The sequence below is a fragment of the Lepeophtheirus salmonis genome, chromosome 1 (assembly GCF_016086655.4).
Source record: "Lepeophtheirus salmonis chromosome 1, UVic_Lsal_1.4, whole genome shotgun sequence".
NCBI classification, from domain to species: domain Eukaryota; kingdom Metazoa; phylum Arthropoda; class Copepoda; order Siphonostomatoida; family Caligidae; genus Lepeophtheirus; species Lepeophtheirus salmonis.
Window position 1 is genome coordinate 12,637,860 of NC_052131.2, and position 26,538 is coordinate 12,664,397.

Consider the following 26,538-nt stretch of genomic DNA (forward strand, 5'->3'; position numbering starts at 1 on the left):
TTATAGATTCAAAATGGGTATTATATCGGATTTACCATAGTTTTTTTTCAAATTTTTCCTTTCCCTCTTGACAATCGAGGTTCAGAATGGATAAAAAAGCGCGACATAAATACGAATTTTATGTACACTATAAATGACGTCATTATATCCATGTTCAAAAGTTGAGAACATATATGGCGTCATCAACATTTCATTGTTAAAATCAATCTCAGACCGGTCTAGGATTTTCAGACTGAAATCCAACAATAGATATGAAATTACATCAACAAGAATGTATTCATGTGATTAATAAAAATTGAATAAATAAACTAACTACAAAAGAGCAGTAATGAACAGCATTTTTAATTATGTACATTGTAACATAATCCTTTTAATTTAGGTATAAAACAAGCTAGAGTCCATTATTTCATATTTCCGTAGTCAATATTTACATATGTTGCTAATATGTAAACATAGATCGAAGGAATAGTCGAGAGTTCTACTTTAATTAGAAGGTTTTCACTCATAGCACAGATTCCATCGTAAACGAAATGACGCCACGTTGAGAAAGGGGGAAGAGTTGATGTATTTATGAAAAAAAAAATCTTGAAGAAATTACTTTAAATATAGAAAAACTTGATAACAAAGAAAATAGTTATATTTGAATTACATAAATCAAATAATAAGTATTAGTGTTCTTTTGTATACCGGTACTATAGTGGTTCCTGAGTAATGAGACGTTTATAACGTAACCTTTCTAATTTATGTATTATTACCTTATGCCATACAAAACTGTACTTATAAAATAAACAAAAATTAAAATTGTTAATAATAAAATAGTCCTCAAATTTGTGAAATAGCTTCCATCCAAGCAAACATTTTTGAGGACACCCTTGTAAATGGAAGTGAATTGCTCTTAACAAGGTTATTGTTTAGTAATAATTCCTTCATTTGGGGAGGGGAGGGGGCTATAGCCTCCCCCATGATGGTCGATGAATAATAACTTAACATTTTTGAAGGACCGGCCGTCGTTATATTTAGTAGATCTGACAACCTTCCCATAAAAAAACCCGGAAAAAATGAAACAAAATTAGATTTGTAATGACCATAATTGTAAATCCGGTGTGTTTTTTAGCTGGCCCGTTAATTTGTAATTAGTAGTATAAAGAATATTTTCCTTAGTAATTGCCATTATTATTTAACTCCTGAGTAGTAAACATTCTATCCTAAATAGATTCAATTACATTCAAAACCTGTTTAAACGTTCGTGTGGGCTCATAAAAGATGGAATGTAACCCTGAGGATTTGTTGTTTAGTTATAATTGTAAGTCCTTGTTGGACTCAAAGTGGAATTGGGGATCGACATCGGAGTAATTTGTAACAAATGTCCTTCTTTATATCCTTTTTTCCTTCCTCTCCTGTCACAACTGATTGTAGGTGATCTAATGAAACGTCATGAGCCTTTATTCTTTCTCTCCTCCAAAACATTCTTCAAATTGTTAAGGTTACCATGTGGATTTTTGGTTTTTTTTTTTTTTAATGCCCATTCTGCACTTGATTTTCACCTTTGGAAATAAGTAAGTTTTTCACAACAATGGAACTCCCAGCAGCTTAACAAAAGCTCATTCGAATTCAACAAATCAACTTCCAGAACATTTGTAAGGGGAAAATATACAGAAACATCGACAAATGATCCCAAAATCCAAATTTTATGACCAAAAAAAAGCACAAAATCGAGTTTACTCCTATATAAAAGAACCCTGAGTCAAATAATATGATTGAACTAAGCAAAGTGTTTCATATAGGTATATACCGTAGAGAAAATAAGTATTGGATTCGTTTCTGATTTTGAAAGCTTGCCCACTGAAAAAAGAAAAAAAAGAAGGTATATATTTTAAAATGAGACATTATATGAACAAAAAAAATGTTTGGAGAAAGAAAAATGATGAGCATAACCCCAAGAAAACCATTCCTACCGTCAATCATGTAATGAAAACATTATGTTTAGGAAGTTTTCTCTGCTAAAGGAAAACGACGACTTTACAACATCGAAGGGAGGACGGTCGAGGTTATGTACCGGAAAATTTTGGATGTCAAACTCCTTCCAAGAAGGGTATTACACTGAAAATAGGTCGTGGATGTGTCTTCCAGCACGATAATAACACAAATCCCACGGTGATACCAACAAAGGAGTCACTCAAGAAGAAATAGATTCATGTCATGGAGTAGCATGCCAGTTTTCGGCTTTTCTTGACAGGGCCCTTATTCCTCTCCAACGTTACGTACTTGCTAACGGCGTAAACGGTGGTCTTGGAGACTCGAGTGGCATTTTCTCGATTTGTACGTAAGCTAAAGAGCTCAGTTTTTTTTTCATAACTAATTGTTTATGCTTCAATATATTTATATATAAATTTCAATCACTCAACCTTAATTAATTATTGAATTAGTAAGTATTCAAATTTCAATGGACCACCCAGTTTTTCCTCCACTGTATGTGGGTAATTGGATTTTTTTCGGTGTTACATTTAAAATTGGTGGTAACAAAGTCTAGGTTTTTAGAACAAAGAAATAAACAATTAAAAAAAATATGACCTTTTTGGTTCATAAATTAAAAGAAAAAAAAAAGTATCAACATATTTAATACATACTATTCTGCAAAATAATAAGTAAATGAGTACATATTTGCAAAAATGTTTAGCATTACTGGAAAAAAAATAATAATAGTAAATTTTTTTTGAGGAGGAAGGGGGGAAGAAATAGGAATACTCAGGTAATTTGAATAAATTAACACTTTTTATTTTGTAAGTACAGTACATTACATATTTTTGCTAAAACCTGAAGCTAATAATAATTTAGCATAATCATACAAAAAACTACAACATTACAATGTTTCTAAATAGGAACAAATATTGATATCGAGAACAGAGCAATGGGTTGCAAATACATATATATATCATTAATATATTAGTGTTGTAGTAATGTGTTAAATATACTACTGCAGGAAATTCCACTTAGAGTGGAACATCTAAACAAACTTAAGTTTTTCACTGTAACATTTAACTCTCCGTTACTTACATGGGGATGTTTACCTACTTCATAGACTAAAATATCCTTGTAACATCATGTGTATATCATTTTCCCCCTCCATATTCTATGGGAATTATTCATTGATCCCATACATACTTTATCAATTTCTTTCAAAATCGTACTTTATTAGTTTTCGAGTTTTTAACAAATTCTGGAATTATTCCTCAAGGTTTCGACTTTTCTAATGGATGTAATAGTACAAGGTCATAGTCTGTTTTTATACCTTGGATGTATGTCTTTATATTAGGGCATGGAACTCTAGATACCTTGAATAATCACGCATAATTTTTATTCCCACATGAGGGGAATATTAAAGGAGTGATAAAAGGAGAAGAAAAGAAGAAGAAAATAGTCTATATCATCCCTTCAAGAGTGAAAAAAGTCTAAATTGCATGAGTGATTATTATATATCAGTCTAGAATTTCATAAGTAGGGTTATATCAACTAGAAATATGGGATTTAAAACCCTTTACGTCCCAGGTCTGTCCCTATTGTCGGTCTAAAAAATGTCCCATTTTTTAAAACCCTATACACAGCATAATTATCAAAAAAAAATGAATTAAAGTGTGGGGGGCACTTTCCTGGAAAAAAATACTAAGTAATTCTGATTTTCTTTCATCTAATTCCAATTTAAAAAAATGAATTATTCTATTATTTGCTATTAAATTGTAATCATGAAGTAATAATTGATTTATTTCAAACTCTTTTTTTAAAATCTCTTTCTAATGTAAACATGTATTGGGGGGTTGTTATAATTTTTGTTACAACGGTGGTAATAGGGGTTCGAGCCAGCTATTGATGCTTCTTCTTAATGAAATGTATCATTTATTAAGTAATAAATACTTAATGATTGAAATTGGCATCAAATAATTAGATATAATATTTTTTTTTGTCACAGTAATATATGAATGGAAATCGTAATTAAATAATAGTATTGCAACATGGTTGATCATACAATATATTTATTATCTTTTAAGGAAAAGTGTACTAGAATAAAAAAAGACATACCTGTTTAATGTTGGTTTGTGCAATTATGACTATTAATTATAAGACTAAGTGATTACTTGGAAATCACAAGTAATAACCATTATCTTACAAATATGTAAGTCTCAAGTTATAACCTTCAAGTTACAAGATTATTTTTAAGGAAACATAATATTTTATTGACCTTTCATTATTTTTAGAAGAAGGTATTGTTTTTTGTTTGATTATCATCTCTAGTTTCATGACAAATAGGAGTATTTAAGTCTGAAGAAAATCAAATTTAGCTCCAATCAAGTTATAGATTATAAACAGCGACTCGTATCAAAGTTACTGTGATTTGAGTCCCAATCTTTGGTAATTATTAAAACAAATGAACAAATTTCTAAAAATATATGTAAAAATGTTTAACTAATGGCTTCATAAGGATAAAACTAATTTTTTTTATCTATAAGAAAGAGCGAGGGGTTTATTTTTACATCTTTCACAGTTTATGCTGACAAATTATGATTAATCCTAAGATGGCCTACTTCCAGAATGATGAGACCATATTATAATCCTTTATTGTAAAAAGTTATTTAAGCATCTCCTTCATTTGTCATTTCTACCTTTCAAAGCAAATGATATATATCATATTGAATGGTTTTTAACGTATTAGAAATGACAAGAATTTTATTCTACACATTTTGAAATGGAAACATAAAAATGAATATGTATATAATTCCGTTGATTTATCAGTCCTATTAATAAATGATACGAGGAGCTCCATCTATTATTTACAATGTACATAATACTTAAAAATAGGTATGTGAATATACATATTGTATAATGGATATACTTAGAGTTGTAAATAAAATGACCTTCCAGTATGTAAAAAAACAACTGAAAATCAATTTGGTAATGTTGACCATTTAAATAATTTTTTGAAGGAGATCAGTTTAGCTGTCATTGGATTAGATGCAAACAAAATAAACACAAATACGATTACGTATTTCCCATGGAAGGAAACAAGAATTAGTGCCATGGTGAATCTGAGCTCAACCGTGAGTTCAACAACTTACTAAAATTTGCCAAACTATTTTTAATACTCAGATATTCTCTCCTCAAGAATGAAATAATAATGATAACAGCTTTAGAAAATAAATAAACACTGTACAGTTTGCCAACAACAACAAAAGCGGGCAGGTTAAAAAATGCTTAGGATTTACAACCTAGTAGTGCTGTAACATCAGTTGATTTACAATTGCCCTAGTGTTGTAAAGAATAATATATAACATAATATAAATGGTATATCTTAGAAAAGTAGTTTCCCAAAAATAATCATATTTTAACTTAACACTAGAACGACCACTGTCTTCCACCCTCCTAGAAAGACCGAGCGGTCAAAATGACCTCTGATACAAACTATTGATAATCTTTCAAAATATTTTATAGTTGACACTATTATTATTGAATGATTATTCCCATTGTTATATATTTAGTTTAATATATAAAATTATCAGAAAAAATCAGAATATTATTCCTCATAAAAATTGTTAAATTAATTTTCTAACAAAAAGTTTAGTCATAATATTTTCAGTTATAGTGCATTTTTATTAATTACATAAATTTACTGCATAACACTTTCTTATTTATTTTACTAGTGCATTTGCGACAAACAGCCAGTTTGTATTTGCAATATTCTTTTGTAGTTTCGTTACCTTTACATTTCCCGATCTGGCACTGCCTTCTCCTTCTTGATTTTGTTTCAGCTTCATCATCATCTCTAGAAGGGTCATAGCTATCTCTTGTTTTACATGTATGTAACTGCTGAAGCTCCTTTGCTAATTGAAAAAGAAAATCACGGTGTGTAATTTGTTGTATTTATGCCAGTTAGATCCAACACATTGTAAAAAACATGAATAGGCCATCGACGTGATCCAGCTTTTGTAGAATATAAGCTAGCCATTTGGTATACGATATCGGCCCCTACTTTGTTGAATTATACTGTACAGTTTCAGGAAGTCTCTTTGGGCCATTATCAATAGCCACATTTCTCTGCAGTGTGCTCAACAACAGGACGTTTTTAGAGGGCTTGCACTGATAGACTGTGAATTAATTGATTTTTAGTATGCATGTCGTGTAGCAATCTTCGCGGGATTGTTTGACACATTGTGGTATTTCTCTACGAATCCTATCAATGGTGCCTACAAGGCTTGTATTTTGGCCTTTAGCTTATGGGCAAATTTCACTGACGTGAAAAAATTGTCAGTCGTTGCATTCTGTCATTTCCCTGTGTAAGGTTCAACAAGAGGAGAACACCGTGTACCAGCAATAGCTGGTTATTTGGGCGGGAATGATCCTGTTGTCAGTAACGTTTCTAATTCGTTCACTTCGTCAGTTGATTCATTTTGTAAAATTTCCACGTCACTGTCCGATGAGGAGTCATTGGTCTGAGGAATGAGGTCTTTCATAGTTACTTGAATATTCTTCGTCTTCAGAAACAAACGGTGAAATCAATTGTAAATAATCAATTACTAAATGGTCCTTGAGCGAGTGTTTGCGTGACATCTTCCAGTACGATGGCCAGGACGACACTGCGAATATGATCTTGTTTTTTATTGTACGTACATGGAACTGCGTAAATACATCATACACAAATGTGTCTTTCGACATCATCAAAAATAATATTTTGGAAAATATTTAAGGCCGATAAACTATTTTTTATAAAAAATGGCCGTGCCTTTTTTTATAAATGGGAACTTTTTTTAAATTATTTCAATGTTTGAAAAGTGGTGGGTATAAACAACCCCCTGATGGGGCCCTGGTAGGGATTTTTTTAACCCTGTATACAAAAACGTTAAGTTTAAAGTAATATTCATACAATAAATAATAGATATAAATTCTCTGTTACTAGTGCCTGCCAATAGAAACCATCTCAAGCATAGCTTTTTTAATAGGATTGTTTTTTGGTTTCTGATTGTGTTTTAATTGGGTTAATAGTTTTTCCCCATTTATATAATGTTTTTAAGGTTTCATATATATATATATATATTTTTTTTTTTGGGGGAGGCTTTTGCTTGACTAATTTGGTCTTTAATTTACTAGTATTATTTTTGATGTTTTAAGAAAGTTTAGAGTATCAAGGTTTCTTAGCGACTTGTCTATTACTGAATAAATAGATCCGAAATTTTCTGCGAGGGTCAATAAGCATATTTTTAAAATCTCAATAAGAGGTCTTCTCAGTGCACACCACTTTATTTCATATGAGATATTGAACAAACATTTCAAAGTCCTATGCATTATCCTTCAACATTTACTCAACTAGAGAACAACGGAATGGCTCACAATTGCTACTAATAAAGAGACAATATTAGTCATTTTTGTATTTATTCAAATAATATATGTATAGGTGCATACATTGAAATATGCATTTATTTGTGTGTGCAATTTACTTGTGAGTAGAGTTATTAATAGATAGACACTAGTGTTGAGTTTCGGTCTGAAAATCTTGGACGCGGTACTGAAGTTGTTATACTTTTTACTGGACCGAACTAATTCGTTCATTAAAATAAGGTCGGTCTGGACCAGTTAAAAAAACCCTCTCTATATCGATTTCATTTAAAATTGGGGGTATTCCCATTACTTTTTTTTTATAACGAGGATTCATTGTGCAACCAAACAACCGCTGACGCAAAAATAAACAATTTATGTTTTGATCTGTGTCTCTAAGTGTAAAAATGTTGAAGTAACAATAAAAAAGGCAACGTGTGTGAGATTTCCTTCGCACCGGTCTTAATGACGGATAGGCTGCAAATATCGTTAACATCTCTATCTGGACTGCTTGTAACATCAAGAAGTACATTATAGCCCCATGCAGCCAAAAAGAACCAACACTTTTGCAGTAACAATATGGCTGACTTCTGGCCTGTCTCTATTTGACCCTCTTCAGAAGTACTCAGTAGATAAATTATTGATGACTTCTTCAAAATTGTGAAAATTGGTACAATACCGTCACATAAAGTTTAATGAGTTGCATAAATCATATTTCTAAAACACCATAGCCCATTCATGACGGAAAGCAAGCATAGTTGCTGGGGAAGATATGATTATTTTTTAATTTAATTTTATTTAAAAAAATATTTTTATTTTCTGTATAAGAACTTGTAGATAGCAGTTTCATAAGTATATTTTTTGATCAAAATATTCGAGATATAATAGATTTTTTTCCTCATATTATGAAAAAAATAGCCATTAATGGGTTATACTGGGAAACTGATATTTAGTTTTGTGGCGGATATTATTTAGGACCTAGGATAACGGTCCAGTTCAATCATATCTAGTCTGTCCATAAAAAATGAAAACGTTACTGCAGTGATAGTTTTTTTTTCTTTTTAATTATTAAGTTATATTCAATAGAATGAATAATATAATTAAGTAATAATGTGTTCTTATTATAATGAAAACAGGAATAGTTTGTCAAGATTTATGCAATGTTCTTCTTTAGCTTAATAAGTGTCGACATTTTGAGAGGAAATAATATGTAATGACTAAAATTAGCTCAAAATACATTTAAGGACTTCATAAAAAAAATAAAGGACTTTAATTACTTTTTGAATTTCTTAAAAATGAATGTATGTGTTTGGTATTTTTTTTTTTAAAACATAGTTTATTCACTTAAATTCATATTAAATGATGCATGTTAAAATTACTGTAATTTTAAATAAACTAACGTAAAATCAAAGTAAATTCATTTAAATTTTAACTTCCTCAAAAAATCCTCCAATTGCAGTTATAACTCCCCTTCAGACTTTTGGCGTTCTTGTTGTTAGTTTTTCAAGATAGGCAAGTGTGATATCATTCCAAGCATTCTTCATAATGTTCCATAGCTAGTTTTTCAACAAGACAATGGCCCAAAACGTACATCTAAGCTCTGCAATAACTTCTTGGAGAAGAAAGCATCCTCTCATATCTTATTTATTATGCAATGGACAAACTTAATCTCTGATTTGAGCACAATAAAGATATTGTGGGATTAATTAGCAAAGTTCAGGGTAAGTATCCCACAAGTAAGAATGAGTTGTGAAATATTTTTTTTTTTTGGCAAATAAATGTTTATACCCATATTGAACTTCAATTTTTCTTAATTTTAATAGCCTAATTACTATGTTTGCTGATGATAAAGTTAAATTTAGTTAAAAAAATTAACAAAATTCCATTTTTCCAGAACTTTTTCTTGCCAGTGTATGCCCCCCCTCCCTAATAAAAACACAGTGGATATTTATTTCAAAAACGGAGACAGATAGAAAATAGCATAATAATAACTACCAATAGTACATAGTAAATTTACTACCTCCAAAATCATATAACAGAGAATAATAATTCTTAATTCAGACGTACCATAACGCTGTATCCCCTTTCTCCTCGCACTTCACGAATTGTCCATTTTACCAGACACCATATATATGTACACGCATGGTAGATCTGGAAACCCACTATAAGGCTTAGGTGGCTGTAATATTTTAGCTTACTAAACAGTAATGTAACCAATCTCCTCTCAATGTTGCTTAATCAACTGCATGTTCTAATTTACGTCATAAGTGAATTATATGTATAATTTATAACTTTATGACCAATCATGCAATGTCTTACATATATGTTAGAGTAACCAACTGTCCTCTTCATCATACCCCAGTGATATCCTCTTTTAACATAAAAAAAAATAATATTTATCTAAAAAAAAAACAGGAATCAAAATTTGCTATTATTTTATTCTTAAATATATATATTTGGAGCACAATATTTCCCCCCTCACATTTATCTAAAAACGGCCCTTCGAACATGGTTATATACTACACATAAGATTTGGTTCCCAATGAAGTGATAAAATTTCTTTCACTTGGCTCTCTTAAGCCATTATAGCAATATTTCTGGATTAGTAAACATGAATTTCTTACTAAATAACATTATTTTCGGGGAAATGCATGTTAACAATACTAATATTAAACACATAATTCTTGAAGAAAACAAAAATAAATGTTTGGCGTTGCTTGCCATAGTAATATAATCATATACTATAATATTCTCATTTCAAAATGCTTAATGATGCCCTGGTAGAATTTATTTTAATCTAAAAATATTTCATACCGTGCGCTTTTATTATAGGTATAACATTTTTATCATAGTCCCAATATAATATTTTTTTACTTGGGGGAGGGGGGTGGGGTATGATGCACCCTAGTATATATTTCCCGAAGAAACTTCAGAGGTATAACAATTTACACTGAATTTTTTTAATCCGTGGTCTATTATTTGTTTCTTTTTTTCTCTCATAAGTTTTCTAGTTGTTAATATGCTGAATTGAATTAGTAGAAATAAAAATTAGTTGTGCTCTAGTTGTGAGAATTTCCAAAAACTATTGGTTCCATATTTGGGAAGAATTGGCTTAGTAACAACAGATTTTGGGCAATTTTTACCGTAATTCTTTCGATAGGAAAAGTTGCAAAGTAAATAAATGTAACGACATGAAATTGGTTCAAAAATTTCAAATAACTTCATATAATTATATTATTAATAATTTGAGCTCTGATAGAGAAATGAAAAATTTGATAAAATCCTTATTAGGCGAATTGACATAAAAAAATGGTCTCATTTGAAGCAGATAAGGGAATAATTAGATAACACTTACGTCATCGATAAATATAAAATAACGCGTTTATCTTTGGTAAATATTCGCTATACGTTTACTATCAAAGATAAACAAAAGAGAAAAATGGATCTATATGAAACATTTTCTGTCTCCTTTTATTTTATAAAATGGGAATATTGAAACACAGAATTTCAATATTCTATTATATAGATCGAGTTTTATAAATAATTGTCGAATTATAACCAACAAGAATCTATATTTTATATATAGATCCCCACAAAATAAGTTAAGGAACTTCTCAGGCAGAATTGAGTTTTGAATGTGACGATGAATCAATTTCAAAAACCCGTATATTGGATCCTCGAATATATCATCTGAAAATGTCTAAAAATTTAATAGCCCTGGTCAACGAGTAAAGTGAACCTCTTACATAAGAAAAAGTGGGATTACCAAGAATATTTTTGTGGGACATTTTCTATAAGTAGCACATGTTCTCCACAAACATATTATTGTAAAAATATTTTCAGACCAAAAAATTAAATTGTATTAAAATAAACGCAGGAAATGATAATTTTTAGAAGAACAATTTAAATTTGCACAAATATTGATAGCTAGGGGTGGGTATTTCGGTTGCCGCAAGAAAAAGGCAGGAGTGATATACAAGGTACGACTCAATTAAGACCCTTGTAAATATCTGCTGCCTGTTATATAATTTTGGTGGAAGAAAATGAATTATTACTATTTAGAATAGAACCTTCCACATTTAAATTACCATTAGTTCAGGAGAAATATTATAAAATGATTTTGAAAAATATATACTTTTATTTATAATGTATTTTCTTAAAATACAAAAGAGCTAAGCGATAATTCTTCTTACAGAAAGAAATAATAACACTATGACGACTTTCTAGAACAGTTACAAAAAGGAAATTTTTAACTGTTTTGACATGTTCCTTTTCTCTACATTTTGTCCATTCATATTACAATTAATGGAACACAAATCTAAAATAGGATTTTTTCTACGAGAGACAGAAAGGGGGACAGAGATATGTTGGTTTAGATTTCTTTTTTTTTATAGATGATATTTCTAATTTGATAATTTTTTTTGGAGGACATTATTTTTGTTGAATACATTTTATTTTATTTTATCAGATAAAAATAACTTCATTTCTCACGTTTTTATGGATTAATTTTGAATTTTAAAATAAAATAAGCACTGCCTTTAATCATTTCCCCTAAAAAATATTCTCTGTTGTATGTTATAGGTCAAAATTTTGCAAAGTTGAAGATTTTTTTACCTTGTTTGTAAACTTTGATTTTGACATTGTTTTTATTAGAATATAAAATTAGTGCCTTTAATATACTTACAAAATCACACAAATTTGAGTTATGTATTTCAATTTGTTTCAAAAATAATTCAATGGTATGGAATTTTAAAAGAATTTTAAACTATTTTAAGGATAATACATTCCAATCTGATCTTATATTTTTCTCTATCAAATCACGTTTTTGCGCAATTACATAGTATGTATTATGTACATTTTTTAATAAAAATATTCATCTTTTGAGTAATGTAGCAAAAAGGTATAGGCGCGGTTTTAGGTGTTACCTCCCACTATGGGGCACATGGTTTGTCAATAAGGAACATTGACATATAGTGGGAGGTAACACCTATGCTGATTTTATAAGTTTGCCGAAGGATAAAGATTTTCTATTTTCTTAAGATCTGGAGACTGGCTAAGCCACTCCATGACCTTACTATGATTCTTCTTCAGCCACTCCTTTGTTAGCATGGCTGTATCAATTGAGTCATTGTCGTGCTGGAAGACACAATACCCGACCCATTTTCTGTGCCCAGCCCCGAGGAAAGGAGGTTATCGACTCGTCGTTCCTCCCTTCGATTATTTCCCTCTAGCAGAGAAACAACCCCATAATGTTTCCTACGACATTCTGGACGGTGGGAATTGTGTTCTTGGGGTTACACTAACACTTTTTTCCCCCTCCAAATACTTTTTTTTGTTCTCATAATGTTTCTCACTGTTAAAATAAACCTACCACTAAAATTATAGACTGTTCTTTTCTTTATCATTGGTCAAAAATACAAAATCACCAAGGTATCAAATATTATTTTCTCGACAGTAATAATATGTGGGACATCAGAAAGAAAACAGAGGAAAATAACGGGATAAAAACACCAAAGTCAGGATAGGTGGTAATCACCAATCACCCAAGTGAAGAAGAATAATAATACGTAGGGCACTCCATTTTAAGGATTTTTTGTTTTTGTTTCTTTCTTCGCTGCTAGAGTTCGGAAAACCCAATAATAGAAGAATATTAGGTATATATTTATAGGTACAAATATAACTGATATTAAAAAAAATACAGTTGTGTCTAGAACATATACATATAATATAAAATTGCTGTATACGCCCACAAGCTCTATTACTCAAGAGAGTAGAACAACAACTGAGATTGACAACATTCTTTTTTTTTTTTGGTGAGATTCAAGCACATTAGTCATTATTTAAGTTGATGAAGATATGAGCATAATATAATATATTATTATTTAAGTTAAACATTTACTCTATAGAAGGTTAACTGATATGTCATAAATTGCATCATAATTGAAGGCAACGACGCTACATCTGGGGTTCATAATTGATATTTTACCACATAAAATGGACACATTTCAATGGAATCTTGCTTTAACTCCATCAAATGGCTTTATGAATAAAAAAAACACTTAACACCTGGATTGAATACTACTTGATACGAATGATAAACACTGATATATTTGAATGAAATTAAAGTATTTTGGACTGAAAATCCCTAAAATGGCTAGATTTGTACAATTAGTATTATTTTTTTGATTGATGAGGAACGAATAAAGTTGGATAATTTGAGAAAAATATCTTACACTTTCCATTGTAAATGGCACATTTTTATCTACGATATAAAAATACGATTGTTCAACGATGTAAAAAAAAATTTGTAATACATTTTCGGGTCAGATAAATAATAAATCTAGGAATTAGAGAGATATATATTCTTGATAGACAGTCAGGTTTATGTTCTTTTTATTTGTTAGTTCCAATAGTTCCCCATTTCCTTTAGTATTATAGAAATAAATGATTTTATTATGATAAAAATTTGTTGTTTAAGCTCATCAATAATGCTGACGTCAGATAACAACGGCTATTCAAGGCGTTGTTGTTGAAAAGATGGCCGTACATATTATTTGATTAACTGTAATGAAGGGTCTAAGAGAAGAAGAAGTACATACCCATATACATTGTATACATGAAAAGGATTCTTTCATGAGGGTAAAAGGCCTCTTTACACAGGCATGTGTTGACTATGCAGGTAGTAGACCAGTACATATGTGGGCTTGGCTGTAGTCTAAGTAAGGAATATAAACATGAAGGGTTGGCTGTAAGTTTTTATACAGAAAAGAAGGAAGAAGGACTTTTTGAATCTCTTTCATTATCCTAGTGTAATGTCATTAGCATATTTAATATCTATATCACGTATTTACCATACTTATGTATACCAACCTTTCCTTATACAAAACAAAAGGATGGGGGAAAATATTCTGTTCATTTTCAGTTGGTTCAGTTAAAGATTTGGAAACAGCTGAGCTATTTGGAGAAAATTTAAAGTACAAAAAAAGTCGAGGTTTAGGTCGGTCTTGAACTTGATCAAAATCCACTGAACCTTCATAACTGTGTCTAGGCTTTTAAACGACTCTAATGAAAAGTAATATATATATCTATTTAATTTATGTATTTGTTACTTCAATAGATTTAATATAAGGTCTTGACAGGAGCATTTAAAGTATATGTACTAATTTGTAATACAACGTTCAAATAATTCGATCAGCTATTATTATGACTGTATAATGTATGTAGGACATACAAATTTACACTTGATTTTGTAACCATCTCTCCATATTCTTGTTTTTTTTTCTTTTCTTTTAATAATGTTGAATGGTTGAATTGAAATTAGTTATTTCAAGCTGTGAACAAATCCCAACAGTAATTATGGAATAATAGACCCATAGTTTGGAATAAGTGGCTAACTACAAATTAGTGTTGTTCGGTATACTGATTCTCTAATGATAACGGGATACTGATGAATTTAAAATGGTAATTTAGTCAATTGACCTAGAAAACATTACTTGCAGCGTCATTACGTCTTAAAGTATTAAGAGTTACAACATAATCCCTATATTTCTGAGCCAGATCCTTCCCCCTAAAAAAGTATCCTTAAAAAAAATATTTTTTATTTTTATTATGAAAAAGTCTTTAAATTTATAGCTAGAATACCCCTCATCCCTACCTAAGGCAAAAATCTTGCTGATACCTATCTAAGTGAATGCTAAATACCCTCTTTTGTCTTTTGTCTAAAAGTATCGAAATAATTTTGGTTCCAGAATCTGTACGATAATATTTGTATCGTGATAATACTACCACCAATTAATTTTGGACCTTTTCCCCTGTTTATTTTTAGAGGAGGGAAGGCTGTGAGATACAACAAAGTTAAGGACGTACTTTTTAGTAAATAAATCAATAGAGCTGTATAAAATATAACCTAAAACGCCTGAAAGATTTTCTTGTAGTTGCAAATTGATATTTTATTTTCCAAAGCTATTATTCTAATTATTTCACTCTTGAGGAAGTATCATCTAAGTACAAAGTAAGCACTAGTACAAGTGTTCATGAGAGTAACAATGAGTGCTTGCACAGAAAATTAGACATGTAAGTCTTTGTCGGATTCTGACCATTGAGGATCGGCAGTGGAGTAAGATTTGTGTTTTTTTCCTTTCTCTCACGTCTGCTTGGAGCTTATTCAATAAAACGTCATGGAATTAAAGTTTCTCTTCTCCAAAATAGTTTTTCAAAATGTCAGGGTTGTTATGTTAATTTTATATATATATATATTTTTTTTTTTACATAGCAGAAATTCATATTTTATACACATCTATATGTGAATATAAATATAGGTATAGGAATTTTATCAAATACAGTTGTTTCTTTTAGAATTTGCAGCTATTTACTTATGTATTTGCGAAAAAAAAACAAAAAAAACATTACCATATAGCAAATATTTTTATTATTTTTGTCAATTCACTATATATAGTTACTTTTATATAATTTTAGATCCAATGATCGCCCCCTTCAAAAGTAACGGTTCTCATTTCAATAGCATCATTAAAAAAATCAATGATTTATATACATAAAATATAGGTATCTACCTATACATATAATATATTAAATATTCCATAGAAAGAAAATAACTCCCTATCTATATAATATATAAATATATATTTGATGTAGGTACACCTGTCTAGTAGAACTTACACATTTAAGTGTATATGTATCTGTCATTGTTGAGCCTTAGTCTAGTTCCGATTTTTTTTATGGTTCAGTCTTTATTGATTTTTTCTCATTCAACTTGGCCCTATATTTTGGTCAAGACTTAAAACTCAGACCGCGTACAAAATTTTATCATTTTGAAATCTTCGATAAATTTGTAGTATATAAGTGTTAGTATTGGATTTTGGTCTCTAAAACCCTTATATTTTTTTAGTAGACCTAAATAATTTGGTCCTTTTAAAGAAGTTTGTTCTGAACATAACATATTCCTATGACCAACTTAATGTAGTCAATTTCTAGACTTTTTACATTACTAATGTAATTTTAAGTCTATCAGCTTAGGTTATTAAAAAATAGATGTATATCATTTCCGGTGGCCATATGTAAAAAAAAAAAAAAATTATAGAAACATAATTTTTTTTCTAGATCTATGATAATTGCATTTATTTTTAAATGTACTAAAGTCCTGTAACTACTGAGGGACATATTAATATATATATATTTTCCTTTGTAAAAAAAATTTGAGATGTAAACAAAAGTTCATTAAAAAATATAAATAAAATAAATGTCAAGCCCAAAAATTTCCTAGACACGTCCCTGGTCTCACTTAGAATTTGGAATGCTTCTCCTGGGATAAAGGTATGTATGTATACCAATCCATAGAAAAATAGCCGTTTTGTTATTAGAAAAGGAAAAACGGCTAGTGTTATTGTGTTTTTTTTTTTCTTTATTAAATTTCTCTCTGAATGATGAATTCCAAATCACTTTTGGTGTAATTTTTATATAGTGTAGGTTAAGATAATAATTTATATATTTAAATATAATTTTATAATAATAGGTTGGGGGAAAAATAATTTCGTATTCAATGCTTTATTAAAAAGTGTTAAAATCGTCCTATTTAAGCTGGTCATCACAAGGAACATGCATTGGCTCTTGATGCCAAATCCAGATTTTAGGGTGGATGTATATGAACATCCCAACCGAGCTCCCGTAGCTTCTGGTGCATCATCAAAGATGTGTGCAACCTGGTGTTGTATTGATGAAACACGACTTTTTTTCTATTCACCATGTTTGGCCGCTTCTGTTCGATTGACACCTTCAAACGGTGGAGTTGTTTACATTTTAGGTAGAATTGAGTGCTTGGCCATATGTGAACAACTCATAGTATATAATTCCCAGCAAACACACAGCAATACATTCCTGGCAGTCAATTCTGGCTTGCCCACAGTCTGTACCGCTTTATTAGGTTTCGACCTCGATCTCTGTTTCTTGACATTAACGTAAGTAATCCATTTTTATCACTAGTTACAATCTGCTTGAGAAATGACGCGTTTTTCCCTTTCAGATAGTAAAAATGTATAGTATGGCGAATTTCTTTCTTTGAGACCTCCATACTCAACGGAAGATAATTCATGACTGAACCGGCCAAGTGCAATACTGTCAAACAAGGTGTTGTAGTATACACTCACATCTTTACAACAGCATATTGTATATTCCAATTTGACCAAGAATGAACAAGATATTTTTAGTTAAACAAAAAGTTTCCAATATTACAGGTTATCCTCTCCATATCAGTAATATATACAATTCTTCACCAAAATCATGTAACGGATAGCTGATTTTAACAAGGTTCTTAACTCAGTTGTGCCATAAGCCTTCTTTTCGTTTTCTCGTCGTGTTCGGCGAATGCTGGGATGTATTGACAAATACCCAACCAATTTTCCAATACATCCATTCTACACAAGTCTCTCTAAAAATCCCTTAGATATTTGCCCATTGCAGAAAACTGTACGCACATATGAATGTTTGACAGAAGATATTTTAACCTAATTCAATTATGCCTTGTGTCAATCTTTTTAATTTGTTATTTGCTCGTTTGTGGAACGAGCGTATTGATTGTTTGGTTATTATTTTGAGAAAGATTTACAAATATTTTTGTAATTGGCTCAAAAGAGGATTCGTATAATTGTTGTCAACTTATATCTTTAAAAAAAAAGATATTTTAATTATCTTTAGGGATTATTATGAAAATAGTTAATAGGACCTTTTTATAACGTTGAAAGATAATGAATAATATAAGTACATGGATTTATTATCATTGGAATATCGTGACAATCTGCTTGAATAGGTTTTTTTTGGAGGGGATTGTTATGAAAGACGTATGAATTGCTTTATCTTATGAATTAACAGAAATAAATCTTTATATGCAATGGAAATGTTTTTGAGATATTTTAAGCGATTATTTGTTAATGTATTGTATAGATATATTTGGTGTGTCAACATAAGAACAACTTTGAAAAAAAATTAATAAAAGGAAAGAATCCCAATTAATTTTTTTACTTCATTTGTAAATACAGCCTAATATTTCTTAAACATATTTGAGTCAATTATACGCTTAGTTAATTATACATATAATTTATAGCCTTTATTTGATTTGAGAAACTTATATTGTCCCCACTATAGTCTCTAAAATAAAATATATCAATTTGTCATAATCTTATTGTAACAATCAACCTTGGTTACTTGAAATGTAATTTACAATGTCTCCAAAGGGTTATTGAGAATAATTTGTTGATAGAAATAGACGATAATTAGTCAAAGAATACAAAAATTATAAAACTTAATTTTGAGAAATATCATTTTATCTTGTTTTTGTATTGACGGGCTACAAGTTCATAATATTATAGCACATAAATAAAGAACATTTTTAAAAGTGCATTAGGGTTTGAATATATATGACACATAGAATGTGCTCAGATGAATGGAACAGAAAAAAATCTCATTAAGCTTCCATGACCAATTGAGCTGAACCTGGACATCGAGTTGAAGGACTTTGAGGAGTGGCGCTGGAGATTCAGTTCATTGACATGGTATCAATGAAAGCGAGTCTTCAACCTATGAAGCAGGTTACAGTTCTGTAGAGCTTATTATCGATCAGTATGGCTTCGAGACTTTCGATATAATTTACAAATGCCAAAAGACGGAAACAAATCTGTGCAAAATATTCCCGATGCTATTAGAAAAAAGCTCAGAGACAAACTTTCTATCATTTTTGATAGGGTTCAATTTGAAAATAGAGATCAACATGAGAATGAGTCATTTGACGACTTTCTCGCATCGCTGAAGGAATTGTCAGAGTGATTGGATCTTTGCAAAAGTCAATGATAGACTACTCTCGAGAATGGCTACTGGTTTACGAGATGAAAACACGAGAAGAATTTAAGATTGCATTCTTCTCTTCCTTTCCTTTGATTCTCTTTGAGTATTCGAAGTATCTACCTTTTATTGGGGGAAAAAATAACTCAGTTCGAGTTAGAATAAGTAGCAAATTATTAAGGAAACATAAATGATATGCTACTTTATAATTGAGATTTGTCCGTGACCATTACTTTTGATTTATTATAACTAGTTTACATATAATCGACTCAAGAAAAGCTTTAGGACGCAAATCAACAAATTAGTAATTATGGACTTGAAATGAGCTCGTAAAAAATATGAAGGACTCTATTAAAACTATTCAAGGACTCAGACTTGTGAATAAAGACTTAATACTCAATATCATAGCCATTGAGCTCTTTTTGAACTACTCATCAGTGTAAATTATGATTACAGAAGTCAATTTTAGTCAAAAGTAGATAGGTCAGTTTTTTTGGTGTTTTTTTTTTGTTTGATAACTCCTTTTTTAAGTGGTAATTTTTATTTCTCATTGGTCTTAAATAAAAGTTAGTTTCAAGAGTGAATAGCTGTTGATTAAGAGAAATGATAAATACATTATATATTATTACTTAAATTCTTTGATTCATTACAATGTATTGTTGGATGTCTAAGACATCTATTATGCGTCATTATATTTATTCAGTGGTTTTTCATCAGTAGATCCTTCTTTCTAAAGTAAAAAATAGTAATACCTACCGGATACCCCATTTTGTAACACAGATTTAACTTCTTTTTTTTTTTTGGTCATTTGTCAATATTTTTACTAGACTTACCCATTACTATTTTTCTGAACGTTGATTGGCTAAGCACACATTAGTTTTTGTTAAGCTATTGTGTACCATTCTCTATAAATAATTGAAAAATAATTTCATATGCTATTCAACACAAAACAATCTAAACTGTTTTTCTCAAAGTGGAGTCGACATTGAAGTTGTATTCTTTCATTAATAATTAATTATCGTCCATTCCTTTCAACAAATTAGCCTGATTCCTTCTTTGGATGTACCACGATTTGCACTTAAAGAAGCAAAAATTATTATACCCCTTCCCTGTCTATCATCAGGGGCGTCCATAGGTTTAATATTTGATTCTTCTTTTTTGAATAAATTTAATTTTTTGTGAAAAGCTATGGATTTTTGAAAAAAAAAATTATGAATAACTATAGATTTACAATTGAAAAAAAAATAATAATATCTGAAATTTAAAAAAAAAAAAAAATTTATTACGTTAACAACTGTCAATTTGTATTTTTTTTTTTTAATTGATATTTGAAAGTTGATTTTTGAAATTTTTTTCCACGAAATGTAATTTTCTGTGTGTGTTTATGGATTTTGAAATTTTTGACCAAAAAATTTAACTTTAAGGATTCTTCATTTTTTTTTTTTTTTTAAATTTAAGATTTGAAATTTTTTGTAAATAGCATTAGATTTTTGAATTTTTTTTGAAACAAATTAAACTTTTTATGAAAAACTGTGGATTTTGTAAAAAAAAAAAAAAAAAAAAAAATATAATTAAAAGTATTTGTAGATATAATTTTTTCCCAAAAAAGTTGCATTTTCTAATATATCTATGTATTTTTAAAAAATCCAGGAATATTTAGTATGTGCCTTTTCTTTCCAAAAAAAATTCTATTATTTTTAAATAACTTTGGATTTTGAAATTTTTAACATTTGTATACAGTTTTTTTTTTTTTTTTTTTTGTGTGTGATATTTATATAAATACGTAATTATATTTAAATAATTGAACTTGTTTAAATTTTCATATCTATTATGAAATATGTACCGAGATTACAATGCTTTTATATAACGTACATTTTATAAAAGTTCTTTAATGAGGCCTTCTTAATATAAATAGTTATCCTTTTGGTTTGTACAAAATGTTACCACTCGTTATATTGTAGAACAAAATCCCCTATGACAATATATCAGAGTACGGATTGGGGACCTAATTATATGTCATCATCACCTTTTTGAATAAAAATGACAAAAAAATAAGTTATGAAAACGAAATTGAATTTATTCACATCTATTTTTAACAGTGAGCTTGAGTTGATTGGTTTAAAATATCAAATAGGTAGTGGATGTAAAGACAGAATTGGGGTTTCCCTCCTTAAAATACTCCTTGAGAGTAAGAGAAAATCGTTTTGAATACTTAAGAAACTCCCTTTTCATTTGATTCAGTGCTTGTTTCCCTTGATATCCCGGAATATCCCATGATTGACAGCATCCAGTAGCTCCACTTACTATTTCTTTGATGCCTCCAAAAAGGTTTTCCGATCCGTTATTTAAGTAGGTATTCGATAAAGAATTCTTTTTAGGGATGCAGATTCTTATTAAATTCTTAAAAGGGTTCTTCTCTCCTTGAGATTCTATACTCGATACATTCAGAATTGGAATTGCTACCTTGAAAATGTTAAATACTTTCATTCATGTTCACAACAGAGGAAAAGTCGTGAGACAAGGTAAAAGGATAACACCGGAATATGAGGCCTCCATTTTTTATAAAGCAGCACCTACGGTTTGAGCCGCTTTGATGAAAGGTTTTCCACTATACATCTATTATTCAACTCATTTTCGAAATGTGACGAAAGTTCTCATGAAATATATTGTGATTAATTGTTTTTACAAGGTGAAAAATGTATTAAGGGACTCTTTTTCTTTCTCTTTTTTGTAATGAAGATTGATATGTGTTCATGGGATACAATAATAAGGGATGGAAAGTCAAAAATACACAAATATATTAGTAGGCATCTTGCTATTTACAATAAATAAATTTATTCGAAATTTGGATATTTTGAAACATCTTGACAAAGTAGATCAATAGTTGATAATGATTTATAAGTAATCAAAATGACTCAAACTGGGCAGCAAAATTAATGGTATTTTTTTTTGTAATAAATAACTGGCGTTAGTACTTGGTGTTATCTGGAGTGATTATGCGACAGTAAACAGACAAAATGTGCTCTAATAATATAAATTTTCTTTATTTATATATAATTTAACTTCCAAACAAATTATTGATGTTACATTCCGTTTTTATGGGCACAATCACAAGAATTTTTCAGTACTTAGTTGTTATCTCCTCAAAAGCTAAAGAATAATGATAACAGTTTTAGAAAATAAAATAAACTTTTTCAATGTTCAAGTCGCCAACAACAACAACAAAACTCGAACAATATCTTTATCTTTTTCCTGTTCTTGAGATTTGACGGGGACATATTATATTATCCGTTTTTTCATTAACCGGATAACTTATTTTACATCCTGGGTCAATACAACGATCTAGTATTCTCTAATAAATTATAATATAAAGTTTAATTAATTTTAAGAGCGAAACAGCTATCATATAATACAGAAAAAACCAATAAGGGAATGTTATAACGACTAATGTATAGCATACAAAATAAATATTTTCTTTTGTTCCTGTTCTTCTCCTATTTAATCCATGGATACAAGTGTATGTAATTAAGAAAAAATTGTGAATACATATAGATGGGCACCAACCAATAATACATTGATATTAACTAAAAGTATCTTAGAGGTAATTCAATAACATAAAAGATCACATCATTACTATCAATCAGAAATAACGGTATCACAAACAGAAAGATCTTATTCTTTTTTTAATGCATCCTACCTAAGCAGGCATTATATATAATAACCTGTATTGTCAAATAAGATATTTTTGTTTCAATTAATAGAATTAAAAAATTGGAAGTTGATAATACTATTTCATTATAATCAATTGAATTTTCAAAAAATTCCCACATTTTTGGCATCTACATGCTAAAAGTATATACAATGGTCAATATACTGTATGTATTTTTCAATTCCTTTAATCTTCAACGTTTTTATAGTTTAGAATTGTTTAAGTCTATTTTATGGACATCTTTTGGTATTGTATATATGTTATGGGCAATGTGCAAAATGCCTGGGCAATCTATAAATTTCCAATAGAGTGATAATTTTATGTTCATTTACATTGTCAAGTAAAATGATTGAAACTAATTTGATTATTAAACAATTCATTGCAAGCAATTTGATCATTAAGGATTTGATTAAGATACAATTTGTCAATTTAGTGCAGGGGATGTACAGCCTGTGGATTGTGGGCAACATTGTGGACCTCCCAATATTTAGGTGTGGCCCACTACTCATTCTCACGTGAATAAGTATGTTCTACAAAAATTGTTGCAATATCATCAAAACGCGTAGAACGTTCATAATACGTACAAACATTGAAGAATATTTGACGGCGTCTGGTATTTTCTGAGAATCTAGCAGGTTTGTCAGATTGGCTTTTTTTTAACAGTTAGGCCATGAAAATTAGGTTTGGCCTTTTTGTAAATTGGACTAAAATTGAAATAAATTTTTATTTAATGATTTTGTATTATTCAGCCATTTTTTAGAAGGGGTCTGTGATTCTCAGGATAGCGACGGCGATAGGTTTTGATCCCCCTTCTGGACAAGTGTTCACTTTTGTAACCCGTGGGTAGAGGTATATTATAATCTATTAGAAGGGCCCTTGATACTCAGTTTAGCTGCTGCGATAGGTTGTGATCTCCCTTAGGGGATCTTCAGGTTTGTGCTTTACCGAGTATTTACTTTAGTTTTTTCATAATATGTAATGTGGTTTCTCCTTTTTTAATTTTCCTCTGAGTTATACTTGAAATTTGACTAATCATTATGGGAATGTTTCGATTTGTTTTAATTATTCGAGTCAAATAAAGTATAATATTTGGAAAAAATATTTCCGTGATTTTGTTTGACTTTTTTAAAATTATCAGCTTGAGTAATGGCGAGTCTTTTTTTTAGTTCGAGTAACAATCGAATTCAGCACTAATACAAAATAATAACGTCTGCCCACAATTTTTTTTTTTTTTTTTTTGTAAGCAGGATTATGGAAAAAGTTACTGACAGATTTTGATAAAACTTTGTTAATGCTATATAAGTAGATTTTAAATGTTAACAGGTAAAATAAACCATAGTGAAATAACTTTAATTAAACTTTTGAGAGATCAATGTCACAAAAAACATAAAAAACGCACAATCGACCATAATTAAGGGAAATGATTTTAGAATGAGATTTACGATCCAACGAATTTTTATTGTAGTTTATAACATTATCAAAGTGACCTTAAGACCTATAGAGTTATACATTTTACCATTTTTTTAATTCGTTTTAGTTTGAGTTTTTCAGAACTGTTCCATAATATAATAGGTTTGTGAAAAAGTAATTTCGTACTTTTAATTTTTTTTCAATGTTTTATTAGAAGTGTTAAAATCGTCCGATTTAAACCAAGTATCCTCAGTTCTATTCGATAACTGTTTGCCAACGAGAATCCAATTTTATAGTTCCCTTTTCTTTGAAGCCCTTTTCCCTATTGGCAAAAAAATCGGACACCCATTTCTTACAGTCTCTACTGAAGCCAAATTTATACCCCTAAACACGTTGGCCATAGACATGAAAAGTTGTTTCACTTGGTTCTAGGCCCAAACTGCACGGTAAATACATAATAATTTCCCATCCGAACTCTCAGAGCTTCTGGTGCGTCATCAACGATGTATACGGCCTGGTGTTGTCTTGTTGTCTCCTATTCACCAATGGTGGACGCTTCTGTTCGATTGCCAGCTTCGAACCGTCGAGTTGTTCAAAGTAAAAGGCAGAATTGATCGAGAAAAAAATCTCTCCTACCACTTCTTTGCAACACGACCTGAAAGAGAAACGGCCTTCATACATTGCAAATAATCTTGGTTGCTTTTGCCACGTTTTTCCCTTTCATCAAGTAAAAATTAAAAATATGGAGAATTTCTTCCTTCGAGACCTCCATACTGGACACACGAGAATGCACGACTTAACCAGACCACTGGCTTAAATGCGTTTGTAGTACACACTCACACCTTTATATTCAAATCAGATATTACCAATAATGAACTAGATATACTTTTTACTTTTCCCCTCACCTATTAAAAAGTACTTTTTAATACGTCATCATTTCTTAGTTCCATAATTAAAGAGTGCAAGTATTTAATTTTTCACTTACATTTTGATTGATACTATAAATGTTGTGAACATTTGTTCAAATGTTTAGATTTAAAAAAAATTACAGTAATTTTAGGTAAACTGTCGGTTTTAATAGAGTTGATTTTTTTTTTTTTTACTTTAATACTTGAATCAAAGTTATAAATAATTAAAGAATTAATTGTTAGCTCAAAAAAAAAATTTTGGTTTTTGTTTAGGGGCACTTCTTTAAAAATATGTAAGATGTTTAAATGAGTTTACTGTTCTTTTATAAACTATCTTGAATTAGTAGAAATGTTCGATATTAATGTTAATGTCGAGTTTGAGAAATAATCAAACTCAACACTAATACAATGTAATAAAGTCTTAAACAATTTGCTTTTGCTCCTTCAAATAAATGATTGAAAAACATACTGCGCACTATTAATAATATTTACTCCCATGCTCCAAATATGAAATTACAGGCCATAAACACATGTTTTCACATCCTACATCATACAAAAATGTGACGTTGAGTAAATTTGTTATAACCTATTACGTCAGATATATAATATTTTAAACGTTTGGCCAATAATATGTATGTAGCTTGACGTCTTCCCACTAACATGCAAATTTATACTTTATTAATTTGTCACACGTGCTGCATCAACCTAAAAACAATCTCGAACAAAAATCAAGAAAAAGAGAAAATTTCAATTTATTTTTCATTGATATATAGAATTACATAATATTTGAGGGAATTGAATGCATTGAATTCAAATTTGTGGGATGAGTTAAGATACCCAAGAATTTTACTTCCAGTTTAGAACCTTTATTCGATTTCATAATCCTTAACAAAGCCTTTCCAAAACAATATATCAAATTAACATTTCTTTACTTAGACGATCAACTTTGGTTACTGAAACCCAATGGGCTAATAATAATAAAAATTTTGTTGATATAAATTGGCGATAACTCGCCCAAAAATAGAAATGTAATCCACACTCAATTTAAAAAAAAATCATTGTACCTTGATTTTGTGTTGACAGACCACACCTGTCCAGAGGACAACTACTACTCATTATTTTATTAATGTTGGGAATTGAAATCAAATTAGCTAGATTGTAGGTTAGGCTGTTCACATCGCTATGTTATAGAAATTTTCCCAAATAAAAAATTTTCAAATAATATTTTAAGAAAACGAAAAAACTCAATTTGATAACAAATCTATTAAACACCTTAAAAAAGACAATGTACTAAAGACCTTTCCT

The 26,538-nt window shown here is 29.8% G+C and overlaps 1 pseudogene; it reads right to left on the reverse strand.

The window, feature by feature from the left end:
• Nucleotides 1–21,282: 21,282 nt before the first annotated feature.
• On the reverse strand, nucleotides 21,283–21,822 carry LOC121132104 (programmed cell death protein 10-like; annotated as a pseudogene).
• Nucleotides 21,823–26,538: the final 4,716 nt, after the last annotated feature.